Source organism: Odocoileus virginianus, chromosome 30, assembly GCF_023699985.2.
Source record: "Odocoileus virginianus isolate 20LAN1187 ecotype Illinois chromosome 30, Ovbor_1.2, whole genome shotgun sequence".
Classification (NCBI taxonomy): domain Eukaryota; kingdom Metazoa; phylum Chordata; class Mammalia; order Artiodactyla; family Cervidae; genus Odocoileus; species Odocoileus virginianus.
Genome location: NC_069703.1, coordinates 8336468 through 8355745, shown reverse-complemented (window position 1 = coordinate 8355745; position 19278 = coordinate 8336468). Strand labels below are relative to the sequence as shown.

The 19278-nt window shown below is 38.2% G+C and overlaps 1 protein-coding gene across 2 annotated transcripts in view; it reads left to right on the top strand.

Moving 5' to 3' along the window:
- Positions 1-6200: 6200 nt before the first annotated feature.
- The window catches only part of SATB2 (SATB homeobox 2), a 248557-nt gene continuing 235479 nt past the window's right edge, over positions 6201-19278 (top strand). For both annotated transcript variants that reach the window (XM_020890434.2, XM_020890433.2), the window contains exon 1: positions 6201-6303. The gene's annotated coding sequence lies outside the window, so the exon portion shown is untranslated. The remainder of the gene's footprint in view (positions 6304-19278) is intronic.

Here is a 19278-nt window from a genome sequence, read left to right as displayed (position 1 = left end):
TCAAAGGAATATGTGTACATATTTAAAAACAAAATAGACCAGAGCAGCTTATTAACCAATAAAAACATCTCCCTTCAAATGATTGTCTGGTTCCTCAGTGGCAATTATTTTTAATAATTTGTTTTTATTTCTTATGGTGATTATAGCTTTAATATTTGTACTCCTCTGTATGGATTTTTAAACTTTGGAAATTAAAAAAAAAAAAAGTGGGGGGGTTGAATTAATCAAAAGGTGGCTTTGACAGAGTAAGTGGCTGAAACAGTCCATGGTCTTTAAACCCGTGAGTCTGTGAGAAGTTACTGCTAGATAAGTTTGTCCATGATCTTATCTCAGATTGTATGGGTCTGAATGACCTTGTGGTAAGAAAGTCTGAGCCTAGACTCTCTGTGATGGTTTGGTGCAGCTTATTTGTTTTGCAGTTTTGAAAGGTGTACCTTCTGTCTCAGTGCTCAGTATCTCTCTCCCTCCAGTGCAGTCTAACTACCAGTAAGGACATTTTTCATTTTCTTGGTGATAGATCATTTTCTTTTGGAAATATGATCAATTTAGTCCTGCACCTTTCTTGAAAGTATAGTATCTAACAAACTCTTGCTAAATGATGAATGAGTTTTGAGGATCTAATGTACAGCATGTTGGCTATAGTTAATAACACTGTATAGTATATCAGAAATTTGCTAAAAAAATAAAATAAAATAAATCAACTATATTTAAAAAGAAAAAAGAGGAGAAATGAAATTTGCTAAGAGACCAAGAGAGAAGATAGATCTCATGTTCTCTTCAAAAAAAAAAAAAAAAAACCACAAAACCGTGATGTCTATAATTCACTCGACTGTGGTATTGTGATTGCTCAGTTGATAAGTCATGTCCAGCTCTTTGTGACCCATGGGTTGCAGCACACTCGGCTTCTCTGTCCTTCACCATCTCCTGGAGTTTACTCACACTCTTGTCCCCTGAGTGGGTGATGCTCTCTAACCATCTCATTCTCTGCTGCCTCCTTGTCCTTTTGTCTTCAATCTTTCCCAGCATCAGGATCTTTTCTAGTGAGTAGGCACTTTGCATCAGGTGGCCAATGTATTGGAGTTTCAGGTTCAGCATCAGTCCTTCCAATGAATATTCAGGGTTGATTTCCTTTAGGATTGACTAGTTTGATCTCCTTTCTGTCCAAGGGACTCTCAAGAGTCTTCTCCAGCATCACAGTTCAAAAGCATCAATTCTTCGGTGCTTAGCCTTCTTTACGGTCCAACTCTCACAACTGTACATGGCTACAGGTAAAACCATACCTTTGACTATATGGATCTTTGTCAGCAAAGTGATGTCTCTGCTTTTTGTTATGCTGTCTAGGTTTGTCATAGCTTTCCTTCCAAAGAGCAAGTGTCTTTTGATTTCATGGCTGCAGTCACTGTCTGCAGTGATTTTGGAGCCCAAGAAAATAAAATCTATTACTGCTTCCACTTTTTCACTTTCTATTTGCCATGAAGTGATTGTAGTAATCAATTCACAATGTATATACACAACAAATCATCAGACTGTACATTTTAAACATATATAATTTTTTCAATTATATCTCAGTTTTTAAAAAAGAAAGAATGACAAGAAATAATTTAAAATTAAAAAATAATAAAATATATAGTATCTGAATCTATTAAAAAAGATTGAATATTTGCAATGGCAGTTGTTTGGAAAACTATAGGCATTATACCCCCTAGTTATTTTTTTGTTAGATAATTGTTTATTGAATCATCTGGCATGACAGTGACTATGCAGCATTATTTGAGACTTTGCAGATTATGCACTGGCAACTATAACAGAGAGAAGCATGGACACGAGGATTATTATTAATGGTTGAAACATGTCCCAAATGTCCCACAAACTATTTGGATCTTCCTTAGATGATCAAGTGTTTTTGGTTTTTTTCCTCTTTAATTTGAATATGGGTTGTTTAGTTTTTCCAGTAAGTGAAGAAGTGGTCCAGTATCTGGAAATTATCAAGGATAAGGTTGTTGGCCTGAATAAGGGAGTAGAACCAGCAAGGGAGAATGAAATGACTTAGAGGGTAAAGAAAGTGAAAAAGTGAAAGTGAAAGTCACTCAGTTGTGTCTGACTCTTTGCAACCCCATGGACTGTCCATGGAATTCTCTAGGCCAGAATACTGGAGTGGGTAGCCTCTCCCTTCTCCAGGGGATCTTCCCAACCCAGGGATCAGACCCAGACCCAGGTCTTCCGCATTGCAGCCAGATTCTTTGCCAGCTGAGCCACAAGGGAACCTCTGAGGGTATAGAATGAATGTGTAAAGAAACACAGTAGTAGTGGCTTGTGGCCCCTGGGTTAGTGAGAAGGAATGGTTTTGAATCAAATATGCTTTTTCTAGAAATCGTGATCTAGCTAGCTGTTCTCACAAACCATCTGCTTTCAGAGATTCTTCAGTTTTACATTTCCATTAACTGTAGTTTTAAAAATTCTTAATGCTGGAGAATGGATGATGTTGTTTCATCTGGAAAATCTATCACTGGAATCTTAATGCTGTGTTAGATGTTAATAGTACATGATAAATTCTTTTCTGATGAAGTTTAAGTGAAGTCGTTATCTGATGGTATTTCCAAAGATATCTAATAACCTTATCTAAGATGTTGAAGCTGATTAGGTAGCTGGCAAAGAAGCCTGCTGATATCTTTTGGTGGTAAGAATGAAAAGTACACAATAATTTTTCATACACTACAGTATTTAAATGGAGGAGAGTAGAATTCTTATTTGGGATAGCACAAAAAATTAGCTTATAGAGATTTAGTCTTCTTCCTAGGAAGAACATAGGACAGTGAGTACAGTGATAAATGTCCAGATGTTTTAAAGTGAGAGGCGCTCAATTGTGTCTCTGCAACCCCATGGACTGCAGTCCATGGAATTCTTCAGGCCAGAATACAGGTGTGGGTAGCCGTTCTCTTTTCCATGGGATCTTCCCAACCCAGGGATTGAAGCCAGGTCTCCCACATTGCAGGTGGATTCTTTACCAGCTAAGCCACCAGGGAAACCCAAAATATATAGTATGAAAATCACCAATTTACATTTCCTATGTAAATACGACAAAATCTTTGTGTGGGTTGTTATTGTATCTATGTGTATTTCTAGATACATACATTTACACTGTATCTATATGTTTTTTTAATGTGAGGAGTACACAGTAATTGATATATATTTAGAACAATTTTATTTGTACATAACATAGAAATGCTGAACTTTTCTTTGAATTAGTCAACTTAAAAGAAATTTGCCCTAGTTTTAAGAAAGAAAGCTGGTAAACAATCTGCCTACAATGTGGGAGACCTGGGTTGGATCCCTGGGTTGGGAAGATCCCCTGGAGAAGGGAAAGGCTGCCCACTCCAGTATTCTGGCCTGGAGAAAAGAGCCAGACACAACTGAGCAATTTTCACTTTCACTTTAAGAAGGAAAAAAGCTCTCAATAATTTTGAGTTAATTAAAATTGGCAAACAAATGGAGTCGTTCCTATTATCCTTACTTTGATAAAGGAGAAAATGTTTATGCTACCTGTATCTATTTAGGAAATGCAAAGATATTTCAGGGGTAAAAGCTATCATGATATATTTATTATTCTAATTTGGTGCCTAAATTTGAAAAAGACAAAATCAAAATGAGCTGTCACAGGAGGCAAGATATGCCTAAGGCAAGTAATAGTTACAAGCAATAAGTTTAAAACAGTGATGAGTGAAGGTCATCATTAACTTTTTCAAAAGTAAAAGCTTTTATATATACATACATACATACATACACACACACATATATATATATATATAAATATAATTCATTTGGTTTTGTCAGTTCTTAGTGGTAGCTCTCAGGACCTTCTTCCATCACGTGGATCTTTGATTATGGCACATAGACTGTCTAGCTGTGGCCCGGGCTTAGTTGCTCTGCAGTGTACGAGATCTTAGTTCCACCACCAAGGATCGAACCTGTGTCCCCTGCATTGCAAGATAGAGTCTTAACCACTGGACCACCAGGGAAGCCCCAAAAGCTTTTATTTAAAATATATCAACAGCAAAAAGAGTTCAGCTCAGTTCCCTCGCTCAGTTGTGTCCGACTTTGCGACCCCATGGACTGCAGCACGCCAGGCCTCCCTGTCCATCACCAACTCCTGAAGCTTGCTCAAAATCATGTCCATCGGGTTGGTGATGCCATCCAACCATTTCACCCTCTGTCATCTCCTTCTCATCCTGCCTTCAATCTTTTCCAGCATCAGGGTCTTTTCCAATGAGTCAGTTCTTTGCATCAGGTGATCAAAGTATTGGAGTTTCAGCTTCAACATCAGTCCTTCCAATGAATATTCAGGATTGATTTCCTTTAGGATTGACTGGTTGGATCTCCTTGCAGTCCAAGGGACTCTCAAGAGTCTTCTCCAACACCACAGTTCAAAAGCATCAATTCTTTGGCACTCAGCTTTCTTCAAGGTTCAACTCTCACATTCACACATAACTACTGGAAAAACCATAGCTTTGACTAGATGGACTTTTGACTAGGCATAGAATAATTTAGACATTTTTAACAGAAAGAAAATCCATTCTAGTTTGCTCTTTTAAAAATATCATCCATGATCAGATAAAGATCTGTAAATAGTTTTCTCTTTTGAATAAACCCATCAGTTTAAAGAGCTTGGTCAAAATTTTTAGCACTTTTTTTCTGACTCTGTATTTATAGATATTCTAATCCCAAGCACATAGAGTTTACTCTTCAAGAGAGATTTTCTACACTTTTAAAATATGCTTAAAATCTGTCTTTTATTATTTTTTTATTCTGACATAACCAGATACTTTTTACTTTAGAGTAAAATTATTTCTTTTTTAAAAAAATAATAAGCTAAAATGTAGCCATTACTCTGTGGAAACATCTTCCACCATTGCATACTTTTATTTTAAAACAAACATGTATGTCAAAATAAATCAAACATATTTGTGCATCTTTTTTAACCTCTTAATTGAAGACTGCTCTGCATGTATTAAATAATAACACAAATATGTCAAAATTATGTGCTTAAGTATATAAAGGTTATTTCTCAGTAAAATCAAAATAATATTAAGTGTTTAAACTGAGAGTCTCAAGAAATCTTATGATTTGTAGTTTTATATCAATTTATCTCTTTTCATAAAGCCTCTTCCTATTATGGTACAATGTACTTAAATACACAATATTCAATTTTATAATCTCAAAGGACTAACTAGCAAAACCAATAAAGGAAATTAAGGAAACTTAAATTAGACTTTATTTTTTGTTTGTGCTGGGTCTTAGCTGCAGCACATAGAATTTTTTAGTTGTGGCATTTGGGATATATAGTTCCCTGACCAGGGATCGAAACTGGGCCCCCTGCTTTGGAAGCATGGAGCACTGGACCACCAGGAAAGTCCCTCATATTAGACTTTTTATGAAAAATAAAGTTGTCTAAGCTAGAATATTTTGCTAATGTTGTGTTTAATGAAATCGGGGAAAAACATAAAGCAACTTTTAAACCTGAAATTATTGAATCAACTATTTGCTGAAGGAATAATTTTGATAGGAATATTACAGGAAATTTTAAAATATAATTTACAAATGTGTGCAAATGTGTACTTATAGCCAAAAATTTGAATATTCTAAATCATAGTTAAATGCTCTTGGCATTTTGCTTTCCTTCTTGCTACCCAGAAGCTAAGGCCATGTAGTTTGGGATTTTTTTCAAAACCTAAATATATCAATATTGTTTCTAAAAGTCAATAAGAACTTGGCCTGTTAAACCTAATTTCTAAAATCTTTCCCTTTTGATAAGGTCCATTTAAAGTAAATATTACTAGAGTGACACATAATGACAATTTCTAAAAGTAATTAATGTCTAAAGTTTCCAAGGAGACAGCCAAAAAAAAGTGAAAGAGAGCCAGCTACAGATAAATATGGCAGAAATCATAGTATTGAAAGGGAGGATCTGAATGGTTTAAAAGTCCCTATTACCTAAGTATGGCTTCCCAAGTGGCCCAGTGGTAAAGAATCCCCCCGCCAATGCAGGAGATGCAAGAGACACAGGTTCAATCCCTGGGTTGGGAAGATCCACTTTAGCAACCCATTCCAGTATTCTTGCCTGAAAAATTCCATGGACAGAGGAGCATGGCAGGCTATAGTTTATGAGGTCACAAATAGTCAGACACGACTAATCAACCAAACAACAACAAAAAACAACATTAGCTAAATATACAAGTCGAGGTTACAGGTATAGACATCACTGGAGGACTTCTAGTTGAAAGTGCAGTGCCTGAGTCTACTAAAAAGGTTTGTTTCTGTTCTCCTATCATTAGAGATAATTCTCCTTGCTGGTTTAAGGGATTCATTGGGAAATTGGGTGCTGGTCTTGCTTGAAGCCTCTTTATTTTCCCAGAGAAACTTCAATTTCCTGTTTCTTTTCTGTAGAGTTCAGAGCAGCTTTAAAATGTATCCATGATAAGTCTATACTTTTAAGTAAACTTTTCCTCTAAAATTTTGGTTATTGGAAAATCCTTTAGAGAGGACTTTAGAATCCTAATTGCATTTGTAAGTTTTCTTATGTCAATTAAAAAGACAAAGACCTATAGGTAGTTAAGATTTGGTTTCCTTTTCTGTTTCAAGTCCAAAGTTCTTCAGTGTGGCCACTGTAAGTACAAGTGATCTTTAATTAAATTGTGCCATTTTAAAAAGTGCACATGATTTAGAAATGTAATTCAAAAAATATTAAGTCAGACGTTTGACCCAAAGCGACCAATGACTTAGATGGAGACCACCCCATGTGCACGGCAAGAGTCAGTGAGAACGGTGTTTCTACAATCTCAGGTTTCTGGAATGTAAACAAAGCCATCACTCGTGGTGAGATTGACAAACCCATAGCTCTGGACAGATGAAACTGAATAAAATAGTTCTCAGGGGCACAAAGACAAGACTGAAGAAGCCCTTATAAATGTTCTGAAGGATGACTCAAGGCAAAGTTTGTAAAAAGGGTGCCAATCTGATGACAGCTTCTGAACTCCTCAGCCTTGGAAGCATCTCAAATATGAATCCATCGGGCCTGTGTCTATCATGGTTGCTGGGCCTTATGTGGCTGACTCAATCCTAATAAATCAAAGACCTTTCTTCCTGGATAGCTAGAAAAGATTCATTCAGGAAAATGTGATGATCAAATTTCTACTCAGGCATATTGACACTGGAAATTTGCCACTTAGGTTTATACTCCAAATGGCCAATATTTGAATTTCAGTGTAACAGAGGAGAAATCCATTTGGCCTAAAAGTGAATTATATCCATAAATGGATATGAAAATCAGGGTCCCCACATTTTGCTTTTTAGACTACCTGAATAGCAGTTATTATGTCCTCTTGTTTTGAATTTTTCTGTTAGTCTTGGGTGGCATAAGATTCATTGTGCTCCATATAAGTGGAGGAAAGAATTGGAGTAAATCTTAGTATTTCAACCTAAAGATTTATGGAGCAGTTATTTTATTAGAGCCCAAGTGCCATTGAAATTTGCTCTTCGAAGAGCTGTGCACCTGTGATCTATTTGGACTCTGGGTCACATGGGCTTGCCTCTGACTCACATGCTGAGCGAGAAACCCCTGGGTTCCCAGGGTCAGAACGGGAAAGTTAAGTCTCCTAGCAGCACACACGTAGCAGCTGGCGCCTGTGCCCGTTACAGGTTGTAACTCTAAGCTGGTAGTTTTTGAGCACAGAGTTGTGGGCATCCTTGGCTGATCTGTTCTAGTTGGCTCAAGGGCCAGCCCTATGTCTACAGGGCTGCACTGAGGGTCAGGTCAGCAGAGTCCAGCCCCATTTCCTCTTCAGTCACCGTGATCTGGAAGTTACCAAAGGGAGAAGGAAATAATCACGCACCCTCATCAAGCCCCCACTTTATGACTGCGGGTGTCCCGAGTCTCCCAGCCTGGATAGGCAAATTCTTCACCTTCCACTTTGGACTGTCGGGATGTCCATTCAGCAAGAATGAGACCAGCTTCCTAAATAGCTATTATTTTTCTACAAAGGAGAGACATTTTTTCTACAAAAGAGACAACTGATCAAGATGAATTATTAACCAATTGTCATAGATGATCTTAGGGCCAAAGAGAGAGATGGAGCTGTCAAAAATCAAAAGCAGTGTGGACACTGGACTATTCCTCAATCACAAAACAGAATGAAGCAGTGCCATTTGCAGCCACATGGATGGATCTAGAGAATACCAGACTTAGTAAGTCCGATAGAGAAAGACAAATTCTATATGATATCACTTTTTTGTGGAATCTAAAAAATAATACATGAATCTATGTACAAAAGAGAAACAGGCCCACAGACATAGAAAACAAATTTACAGCTGCCACGGGGTAAAGGGAAGGAAAGAGGAACAAATTAGGAGTATGGAGTGAACAGATACGAATACCGTACATAAAATAGATAAGCAACAAGCATTTACTGTATAGTACAGGGAACTATATTCAATATCTTATAATAGCCTAAAGTGGAGTATAATCTGAAAAAATACACATAACTGAATCACTTTACTGTATACCTGAAACCAATACAATGTTGTAAAACAACTACAATTCAATTAAAAAAAACTAAGAAACCAAACAAACCAAAAAACCAAATCACACCACCACCACCACCACCAAAAACAAGAAAAAAACAAAGAGCATTCTTGCTCTGAAGCCAATGGCCTTGACTGTAATCTCCACTGTGGTCCCCATCCATGTGCAGAAGGTATGGAGACCCAGCTAAAGGTTAACTCTGGCTTCCCTTCTTTGTGTCATGAAGGAAGAAGCACAGTCTTGGCACAGTGGATGGGTGACTTGCTCTTGAATCAGGGAGCCTGACCTTGGAGCCACCTCTACTTCCTCAGACTTTGGATTTGGTATTTGATCTTTAAGCCTCAATTTTCCTATCTATAAAATAGGGTCAAACGGTCAAACTCGTAAATTTAGTCTATGAAATCAATGAAGCAATTTGAATTTCCATCCCTTGCATATAGAAAGTAGCTATCAAGTCTTTGCTATTATCGTTTACAAAGTTCAGGAGTTCCCAAGACATTCTCATTTTCAACACCAACTTCAACTTTGAGCATCCCTAGGACTACCCTTAGGTTCAATAATTCACTAGAAGGACTCACAGAACTCAGAAAAGATGTTATACTCAAAGTTTATTACAGTGAAGGATGCAGATTAAAATCAGACAAGGGAAGAGATGCATATTTTAGATCAAGGAGAGTCCAGGGTAAGGGTTCCAGTTGTCCTCTCCCAGTGGAGTTATACAACAGTACCTATTTCTTCTAGCAACTATATACGGCAATTATTGTTGTTCATTTGCCCAGTCACGCCCGACTCTTCGTGACCCCATGGACTGCAGCACACCAGGCTTCTGCCTCCCTGTCCCTCACTATTTCCTGGAGCCTGCCCAAGTTTATGTCCATTGCATTGGTGATGCCATCCAGCCTTCTCATCTTCTGATGCCCCCTTCTCCTGCATATATGGAAATACACACAGAATAATTGCCAACCAAAGAAGCTCAGCTGAGCTTTGGTGTCCACATATTTTATTAGGAATCAGTCACATAAACATGGTTGATTGGCTCCATCACTGATCTTAACCTCTAGCCTTTTCAGAGGTCAAGCTGATACTGCCTGGCTAAAGGGCCCCCATCATAAATTACTTTGTTGGCAGAGACTGTTGTGATTCAAGAGTCCAAATAAACAAAAACACTCATCAAGCAGGACATTCCAAGGCTAGAGGCTGCTTCCCAAGAGCTGTGTACAAAGGCCAAATCTCTCTTAGGACAAAGTTAATCCCTTACTACAGACTATTGATAACCAAATCTCTTTTGCACTATCCATAAATCACTAAAATAGACTTCAAATATAATATTGCTTAATAAATAGTTAATTATCCTGATAAAAATTATGTTTTTAGCCCTTACTATAACCCATGCACCCTGATGGGCCATGGAAATTAAAAAAAAAATAACCAACGATTTCATTAGTCTACTGCCCCTCTTAATGAATTAGTGGGAGAAACAGATGTCAAGACAAATTGTCGCAGCATAACCTACTAAAGTCTTCTAGGAGCCGAAGGAAGAAAATGCTTAAATTTGCTTGGAACTGCAGGCAAAAGCTAAATTATTTCCCCTTGGGAGAGTTTTATTTTGAAGTTATAATCTTGGAAATTCACTCTTTATATTTTGCAAAAGGGCTTAAATCTTAATTATATTCCTAATCTGTAAACGAGGACTGACCATAATACTCCAGTGACTGAAATGGGTAGTCCCAACTGTTCAAAACTTCTCCCTTCATTGAGTCATCCATTCAAAACTCTCTAGCTAATTAATTTCCACACTTCACTTCCCAATATTTTTGTCAATGGCTGCATCACCGTCCTTTGCTTCTGTTCCTGGGTAGTGGGTAGGGGAGAAAACAGGAAGAAAAAAGTATTTCTCACATGTTTAGGAGGATGTGATCCTTACACAATACAAATATTTGCTTACTTTTATAGGCTGACTAAGAAGATTTAAACATGTTCTTCCTTGGGCTGCTAGAAGACTTTGGTAGATTATACTGTAACAATTTGTCTTGACATCTGTTTCTCCCACTGGTTCATTAGGGGCGCAGTAGACTAGTGACGTGCTTTGTTTTGTTTTGTTTAATCACCACCCTTATGGCAGAAAGTGAAGAAGAACTAAAAAGTCTCTTGATGAAGGTGAAAGAGAGTGAAAAAGCTGGCTTAAAACTAAACATTCAGGAAACCGAGATCATGGCATCCAACCCCATCACTTCATGGCAAATAGATGGGGAAATGATGGAAACAGTGACAGACTTTATTTTCTTGGGTTCCAAAATCACTGCATATGGTGACTTGCAGTCATGAAATTAAAAGATGCTTGCTCCTTGGGAAAAAAAGCTATGACAAACCAAGAGAGCATATTAGAAAGCAGAAACATTACTTTACTGACAAAGCTCTGTATAGTCAAAGCTATGGTTTTTCCAGTAGTTGTATATGGATGTGAGAGTTGGACCATAAAGAAAGCTGAGTGCCAAAGAACTGATGCTTTTGAACTGTGGTGTTGGAGAAGATTCTCGAGAGTCCCTTGGACTGCAAGGACATCAAACCAGTCGATCCTAAAGGAAATCAACCCTGAATATTCATTGGAAGGACTGATGCTGAAGCTGAAGTTCCAATACTTTGGTCCCTGATGTGAAGAACTGGCGCATTGGAAAAGACCCTGATGCTGGGAAAGATTGAAGGCAGGAGGAGAAGAGTTCGACAGAGGATTAGATGGTTGAATGGCATCACCGACTCGATGGACATGATTTTGAGCAAGTTCCTGGAGTTGGTGATTGGTAGGGAAGCCTGGCGTGCTGCAGTCCATGGGATCGCAAAGAGTTGGGCATGACTGAGAGACTGAACTGAACTGATAGGTTGGCTATCTAGATCAAGAGTCAGCAAACTCAGTAAAGGGCCACATAGTAAATATTTTGGGCTTTGCAAACCAGATGGTCTCTGTTTCAGGTACTCAGCTCTGCTCTGGCAGTATGAAAGCAGCCATCTGCAAAACAGAAAGGAATGGGCACAGCTATGTTTTAAGAAAACCCTATTTATAAAAATGCAACTGGCCAGATTTAACTCTGGACTCTAATTTGCAGACCCTTAATCTGTCAGCAATCTGTCTAGGTCATTCATTGCCACAAGAATATTGTGGATGTACCTGATATAGAAGCACTGAGGGATAAAGAAGGTTTTCTAGTAAATGCAGAAACATAAGTAGGCCAGAAATTAGGAGTGTGTAGTTATTGGCTTTCCATATGTTGCACCAAATGAGATGAGATTCAGGCTATAGAGTAAGAATGACTAAGACAAATGAGCCAAAAACATCTTTTTGACCCATTCTGACAAGCTCTGCCTTTATTGCAAACTCCCTTGCAAACACCTGGGAAATCCCTGAGGCTGTGGCTAGGCATATGAGAAAGAATGGAGGATTTGAGAGCCAAAGGTGGTGTTGTGATATAAATAGTATTTTGGGTCTTCTGATTTTAAGAGAATGTATTTGAGGCTGAATCTATACAACATGAAGTAAAGTAGAAAATGGGTCATTTATTTGGTCAATATAATAAGCCACATCAAGCACTCCTGCTTCAAGCACTCTTACTTGTCGACTCAATGTCTTTTTCCCTCCCTTCATCCTTATTGGTGAAAAGCTGATTTTATTGGGGGAAGCAAAAGCATTCAACATAAATGAAGTTTATTTTTCAAGCTACCCTTTCCACTAGCGGTAGCCCATGTGAGACAGTTCTGGACACTGAGATATAAGCAGAATTCTACTGGTAAAGCTTCTAGGAATGGTATGTTTTCCTTGTTAAAAATGGACAAACTCAGCTCACATGCACTTCCTTCTTCCAGCTAAGACCACAGATATGATGCCTAGAAAAGGAGCCACCATCTTGTTATCATGGGAATCAAACACCATGGAAGATGAAACAGAAAACTAAGAGGAGCCTCAGTTTTCAGTGATTCCTTTAATGCTTATAATGCTTCCTTCTGGACTTCTAATTTATATGAGAAACAAAGCTTTATTGCTAAGCCACTGTTGGTCAATTTCTATTAAAATTTAGCCAAATATAACTCTAATTGGATTAATTGGCTTCAAATTTTTCAAAGCTATGAAAAATTAGTCCATTGCCAGTGTTGAAATGCTATCACCAACAAAGGATAAAATCTTGACCTTACTTTGTGTAGTGTAGACAGTAGAGTTAAGAGTACTGAATTGATCAATGCTCTGGTTCACGTTCTGTTACTCTTCATCAGCTCATTAACTGTAGTTTCAGGATTCATAGTGGCTACTAAGAAAGGCATTTATGATGGTGCAGTGTGGTCCACTAAGGAGTCTGGTTGGCTAAACACAGTCTAGGCTGTACGAGTTTAATACAAGCTCTTTCACAAAAACTTGGGGAAAAATAGAAATCTCAGTGCTTGAAAGTTAGTACATCACCCTCAAGAGTATTCTTGCTGTTATCTATGAGTTAACTATTTTATATTAAAGGAGAACATTTTTTAAAAGTTTTAATTATTCTTTCTTTTTTCTCTAAGCTTTATAAACAAATTCTATTGAAACCATGCTTATGATGAGTAATTCTTTAAAAACTTTCTCTTAAAAACCTTTTGCCATTAATATTTTAGTTTACTAAAAATGAGTTATGCCTTAATCCTTTGTTAAATGTACAACAATTAAACAGCATATAATATTGAAGTTGGGAGTTTCTTTTCAATTGGATGGTTGAGCTAATAAATGGTTTATTAATGTAAACTTAGTGGGGGGTAAGCCAATGAGCACTTCATGTTCTGATGTTTAAAAAAGATCAAATTTACAAGGACATGATTTTTTCCTACTGTATTTCTAAATGTTACTATTAAAAGACATAGAATATGTGTAATACAAACATATGTATCCCAAGGGGCAGTTCAAAAAGATTGCTAAACATGGAAAGTTTATGGAAGAATCCAAAATCAAATTAATATCCCAGAACTTGGATACTAACTTGGATTTTGAAAATGTTTTCCCAGATTAAAAAGGAGTTTTGGTGAGGGGCCCCATATGGAAAATATGCATAATTTATTTAAAAGACCAAAGCAAAAGTGAATTCACAGTATGAAATCTGGTGATTATGCTATAATTAAAGGACTAGTTTGTTTTCTGTTTTCAAATTATTGTCTTCAGAGTTTCTACCCACCCCTCTTCCTGCTATTCAGGGATTCAAAAGTTTAGAAAGAATTTTTTTCATAGAACTGGAAGTTTTTATCTTTTCACTATAGTACAATAATGAAAATCTTTTTATCCCCTCCCTCATTTTGACTTTTCACTTCATAGATTATATTTAAATAAACCGGTGGGGCTTCCCTGGCGGCTCAAACAAAGAAGAATCTGCCTGCCATACCGGAGACCTGGTTTTGATCCCTGGGCCAGGAAGATCCCCTGCAGAAGGGAGTGGTTACCTGCTCCAGTATTCTTGCCTGGAGAATTCCAGGAACAAAGGAGCCTGGGGGGCTACAGTCCATGGGAGCTCAGGACGTACTTGAGACACGAACACTTCTTTCACTTTTCACAAAATCAATGATATTGACTGGCTAAACTGATTTGGCTGGCTACTTAAGTAAATGAATCAATTCTATACAGAATCATTTATATGAAATCATTCATTCAAAAAATAATTCTTATTTTAAATAGAGCAGTTTCATGTTTCAGCCAGGAACCGAAGAGAGAAAGGTAATGAGCAATGAGCCATCCTGCCTCAGTCCTAGGGCACATGCCTGAGTGCTTAAACTGCTTTTTCATCTGCATTCACAATACCCGCATGGAGAATGAAATGGATGTCTGCCCAACTGTTTCATCCTGAAGTGTCAAGGAGTCTTCTTATAGGGGAAAAACCACCTGTCTTTATATCTGAACAAGGAAAGTGGATTGCTGGGGGGACGGGGGCTCAGAACTTGAGATAAGAGCCCAGGGTTAGGTTAGGGTTGCATTACGGATCAAGCAAGGGCTCTGCCAAAAATCACCAAGGGAGGTCAGGAGGGAGACGAGGGGCAGAACAAGTGAAAAAGAGAACAAAAGGAAGAGGAAGGGAAATTTTAGAAGTCAAGAGGAAACAAGAAAAAGAAGTGCAAAGGCAAAACAAGAAGTGAAGGAATGGATGTAGGGGCAGTGCAGAAACAAAGGAGGTGAGGACAAGGGCCGGGGGCAGGAAGGAGATGCTGACACAAACCAGTCCTGGGTTATGAGCAGCAAGAGAAAGTGTCCTCAGAGCAGACACTGTGTGCATCCGCTGAAACTAAACAGTGATTGCATTCGACCTTACCCCTTTCACAGGGCTACGGTTGGCTCCTATTATATTACTGCAATAATATAAAAAACAGTCAGAACTTAAATCATTTTTAAAGCTAATTTTTAACGTTCCTACATTTTCTGAATGTTGCTTTCAGTTGCAGATTGGATTTTAAAAGCTATGTAAACCAGTGTTATAGGTCCTGCCAAAATTAAAAACAAAAAACCGTACTAAACTAAAATACCCAACTTAAATATTTCACACATTATGTTCGTGGATCTAATTACATTTCTAGGCTCAGAAATACAAATGTCTAATACGCACGTGTCGATAGAATGATATATATCTTTGTCATTTATCAAGCTCTGTGTAAAAACAACACTGGTAATATTATACTATAGTGTTTGTATTATAAATGGGGCATTGGCAAAGTAATTACAAATTGAAATGAAGAATAAGACCGCTTTCAGATTGAAATTAGAAAAAGTCAAATTGTAAAAGGTAAGCTGAGTCATTGATAACCCAGTCCGAATGGAAGTCAGTAAGTATGTGATTTAAAAAGCATGCAGAGGGGCTTCCCTTGGTGGTTCAGTGGTAACGAATCTGCCTGCCAATGCAGGAGACACGGGTTCGATCCCTGATCTGGGAGGATCCCACATGCCATACGGCACCTAAGTCCATGCACCACAACTGTTGAGCCTGCACTCTAGAGCCTGGGAGCTGCAACTATGGAAGTGGGTGCACCCCAGAGCCCGTGCTCCACAGCAAGAGAAGCCACTGTGATGAAAGCCTGTACACTGCAGCTAGAGAGGAGCTCCCGCTCGCTACAACTAGAGAGAAGCCCGTGCACCACAAAGACCCAGCACAGCCGAAAATGAATAAACAAATAAAATTATTTTAGATAATGATAATAAAAAGAGCCTGCAGGGACTTCTCTGGCAGTCCAGTGGTTAAGACTCCACGATTCCATTGAAGGGGCCCTGGATTCAATCCTTGGTAGGGCAACTAAGATCCCACATTCTGCATATAGGGCAACTAAGATCCCACATTCTGCATGGCATGGCCAAAAACATTAAAGAGATTAATTAGGTTCTTAAAAAGAGCATGTAAAACGTAATCAAAGGGACCTCCAAGAAGGCAGGACTAAAGTGCGGTTGTAATCAAGAAAGCATGGGTGATAGTAATTGCATTGTATTCTATCTGAGTACAAGTAAGGTAATATGGTATATTAATGCGCTGAGTCCTGCAAATCTCTGTATTTTTATGAAGATGAAATTCCTGCAAAGCCCTCCTAAGAAGTTCCTCTCAGTTCTCTCAGTCACTTTCAGAAATAATTTTTGTTTAAAAGATACGTTCACAGGTACTCTTTTGTTTGGTATTTTAATGAGTCTCAGACTGGAAATCAGGACCTAGGTTTCAGTCATATGTCCAAAGACAGACTCTCTATGCTTTCTGGACTCTATTTCCCATCTGTAGAATGGGTGTGTAAAGCTAAAATCACAAAGACATCTTCCAGAGATGTTGCCTCTCCCTCCTTCCTCTTTCTTCCCTGGACTCTTGGAGCTGACTTCCTTTCTTTACTGCCAAGTTTTCTTTTATCCTATTACCTGTCAGCTATAAATATATCTCATTAATTTACAACAAAAGCGGCTGTTGAATCTTAGGTGAGTGCTTGCAAAGTGCCAAGACCACTTTGTCTGCTCTATTTCATTTAATCTTCCCAGTAGATCAATTGCATTGTTTCATAGCAATAAGTAGTCATCTAAATCATTTCCTACAGTGTATCACAATAATATTCCATCATTCTTAAATATCCAAATGTTGACTAGTTAATCTGTTTCCAATATTACAGTGTTAGAAGAATAAGTACTGATTCACATATGTGTTTTTGTGTGTATATATAGATATAGATATAAAAACAATGCCATAATAAATATATAGGTGTGTGTGTGTATATATATACATATACATATATATATATACACATTGTTTATTTATTCAATAAATATTTATGTACCTGCTATATGCCAAGCATTAGAGTTATGATGATAATAAAAAAAAAAATCCTATCTCCTGGCATCAAGGATCTTATAGTGCATTGGAAAGTTTAAGTAAACAGACAATTATATAAGAAAGTATGTGCATAATTGGAGTACAAAAAAGGGATGATCAAAAAGCGCTTCTGGACTGGAGCCCTGAAAGATGAAAAACGACTGATAGAGATTTATGGCAAAAGCTTCCTGCAGAGGAGAAATAAAGGGTTTTACAGAAGCTACAGTTAGAACTGGACATGGAACAACAGACTGGTTCCAAATAGGAAAAGGAGTACGTCAAGGCTGTATATTGTTACCCTGCTTATTTAACTTATATGCAGAGTACATCATGAGAAACGCTGGGCTGGAGGAAGCACAAGCTGGAATCAAGATTGCCAGGAGAAATATCAGTAACCTCAGATATGCAGATGACACCACCTTTATGGCAGAATGTGAAGAGAAACCAAAGAGCCTCTTGATGAAAGTGATAGAGGAGAGGGAAAAAGTTGGCCTAAAGCTCAACATTCAGAAAACTGAGATCATGGCATCTGGTCCCATCACTTCATGGGAAATAGATGGGGAAACAGTGGAAACAGTGTCAGACTTTATTTTTGGGGGCTCCAAAATCACTGCAGATGGTGATTGCAACCATGAAATTAAAAGATGCTTACTCCTTGGAAGGAAAGTTATGACCAACCTAGGCAGCATATTAAAAAGTAGAGACATTACTTTGCCAACAAAGGTCCATCCAGTCAAGGTTATGGTTTTTCCAGTAGTCATGTATGGATGTGAGAGTTGGACTATAAAGAAAGCTGAGCACCAAAGAATTGATGCTTTTGAACTGTGGTGTTGGAGAAGACTCTTGAGAGTCCCTTGGACTGCAAGGAGATCCAACCAGTCCATCCTAAAGGAGATCAGTCTTGGGTGTTCATTGGAAGGACTGATGTTGAAGCTGAAACCCCAATACTTTGGCTACCTGATACAAAGAACTGACTCATTGGAAAAGACCCTGATGCTGGGGGCAGGAGGAGAAGGGGACGACAGAGGATGAGATGGTTGGATGGCATCACCAACTCGATGGACATGACTTTGGGTAAACTCCAGGAGTTAGTGATGGACAGGGAGGCCTGGCACGCTGCGATTCATGGGGCCGCAAAGAGTCGGACACGACTGAGCTACTGAACTGAACTGACTGAACTGGCTGACAGAATCTGAAAGAGGCTCCAGTAGAGCTAATATGTTTTACAAACTGCTGGTTGCAACCCACTAGTTATGAAACTAATACCTTTAGTCATTACCAAAGTTTCATGTGAAATGAGAGAGAATAAAACAGAATGGAGAACACCAGAGTGTATCACTGTAAAAAGGTTAAACCTTGTTTTAAAAGCTTTTGTTTCATTACGTGTAGGAACCAAGTCAAAAATATGTGAGAAACGCTGAACTATAATGTCAGGAAGGTATCGGGGAGACAGCAGAAGAAGTGTTAAAGATGAGACCTGAAATAAATCTTACTTCATCCTAAAGACAATGGGAGCCGTTGAAGAGAAGTTCAGAGAATATTGTGATCACATCTGTGCTTTGTAAAGATCCTTCTCGAGAAAAGATGAAAGAAGAGCCGGGAGATTGCTACTGCAGTCATATATGGGCTGGACTAGGAGTCCTGATGGGCTGGACTAGGAGGGTAGCAGTGGGGATGGAGAGAGCCCACCCAAGGTCGGCCCCCGATATACAAAGGTATGAATCTGTACTATTACAGAATTCCCTTCAGGGGTAAATAGTAGGTGAGGTGGAAGGCAAAATGATTGCTCTGCACTTGAGATTTGACCAATAGTAGGGATAAGATGACACTGGGTCTTGGGACTATCAATAGACAGATGGAAGTGTTAGACTGTGAAATCTAATCTGAATTTTAAGAGAAATTCAATCCAGGAGCTGATTTAAATTTAAAATACTGAGAATAAGACATCTACCACAATAGTTTTAATTAAAAAGACTGGCATGGTGAGGATGTGGAACAAACGAAACTCTCATAGACTGCTGGTGGAGTAAAATTTGGTACAGTCACTTTGGAAAATTGATCAGCAGTGTTCACTAAAGCTTATCATATACAAACCTTACAACCCAACTCTTCTCCTTGGTCCGTCTCTTCCCCAAAGAGAAAGCATGATTTGTCCAAAAAGACACAGTCAAGAATGTTCACAGCAGCTTACTTCATAATAATAAAAAACAGAGAGCAACTTGAAGTTCATCAATAGTAGAAGGAATAACTTGTGATGTTTATACATTAAAATATTACACTGTATATCTTTCTAGTTATCAACTGACCACAATACAGCCATCTCTAATGCCTCAGTGCATGAACAGCAGAGGGTAGCTTCTTTAATATGAATAGTACGGG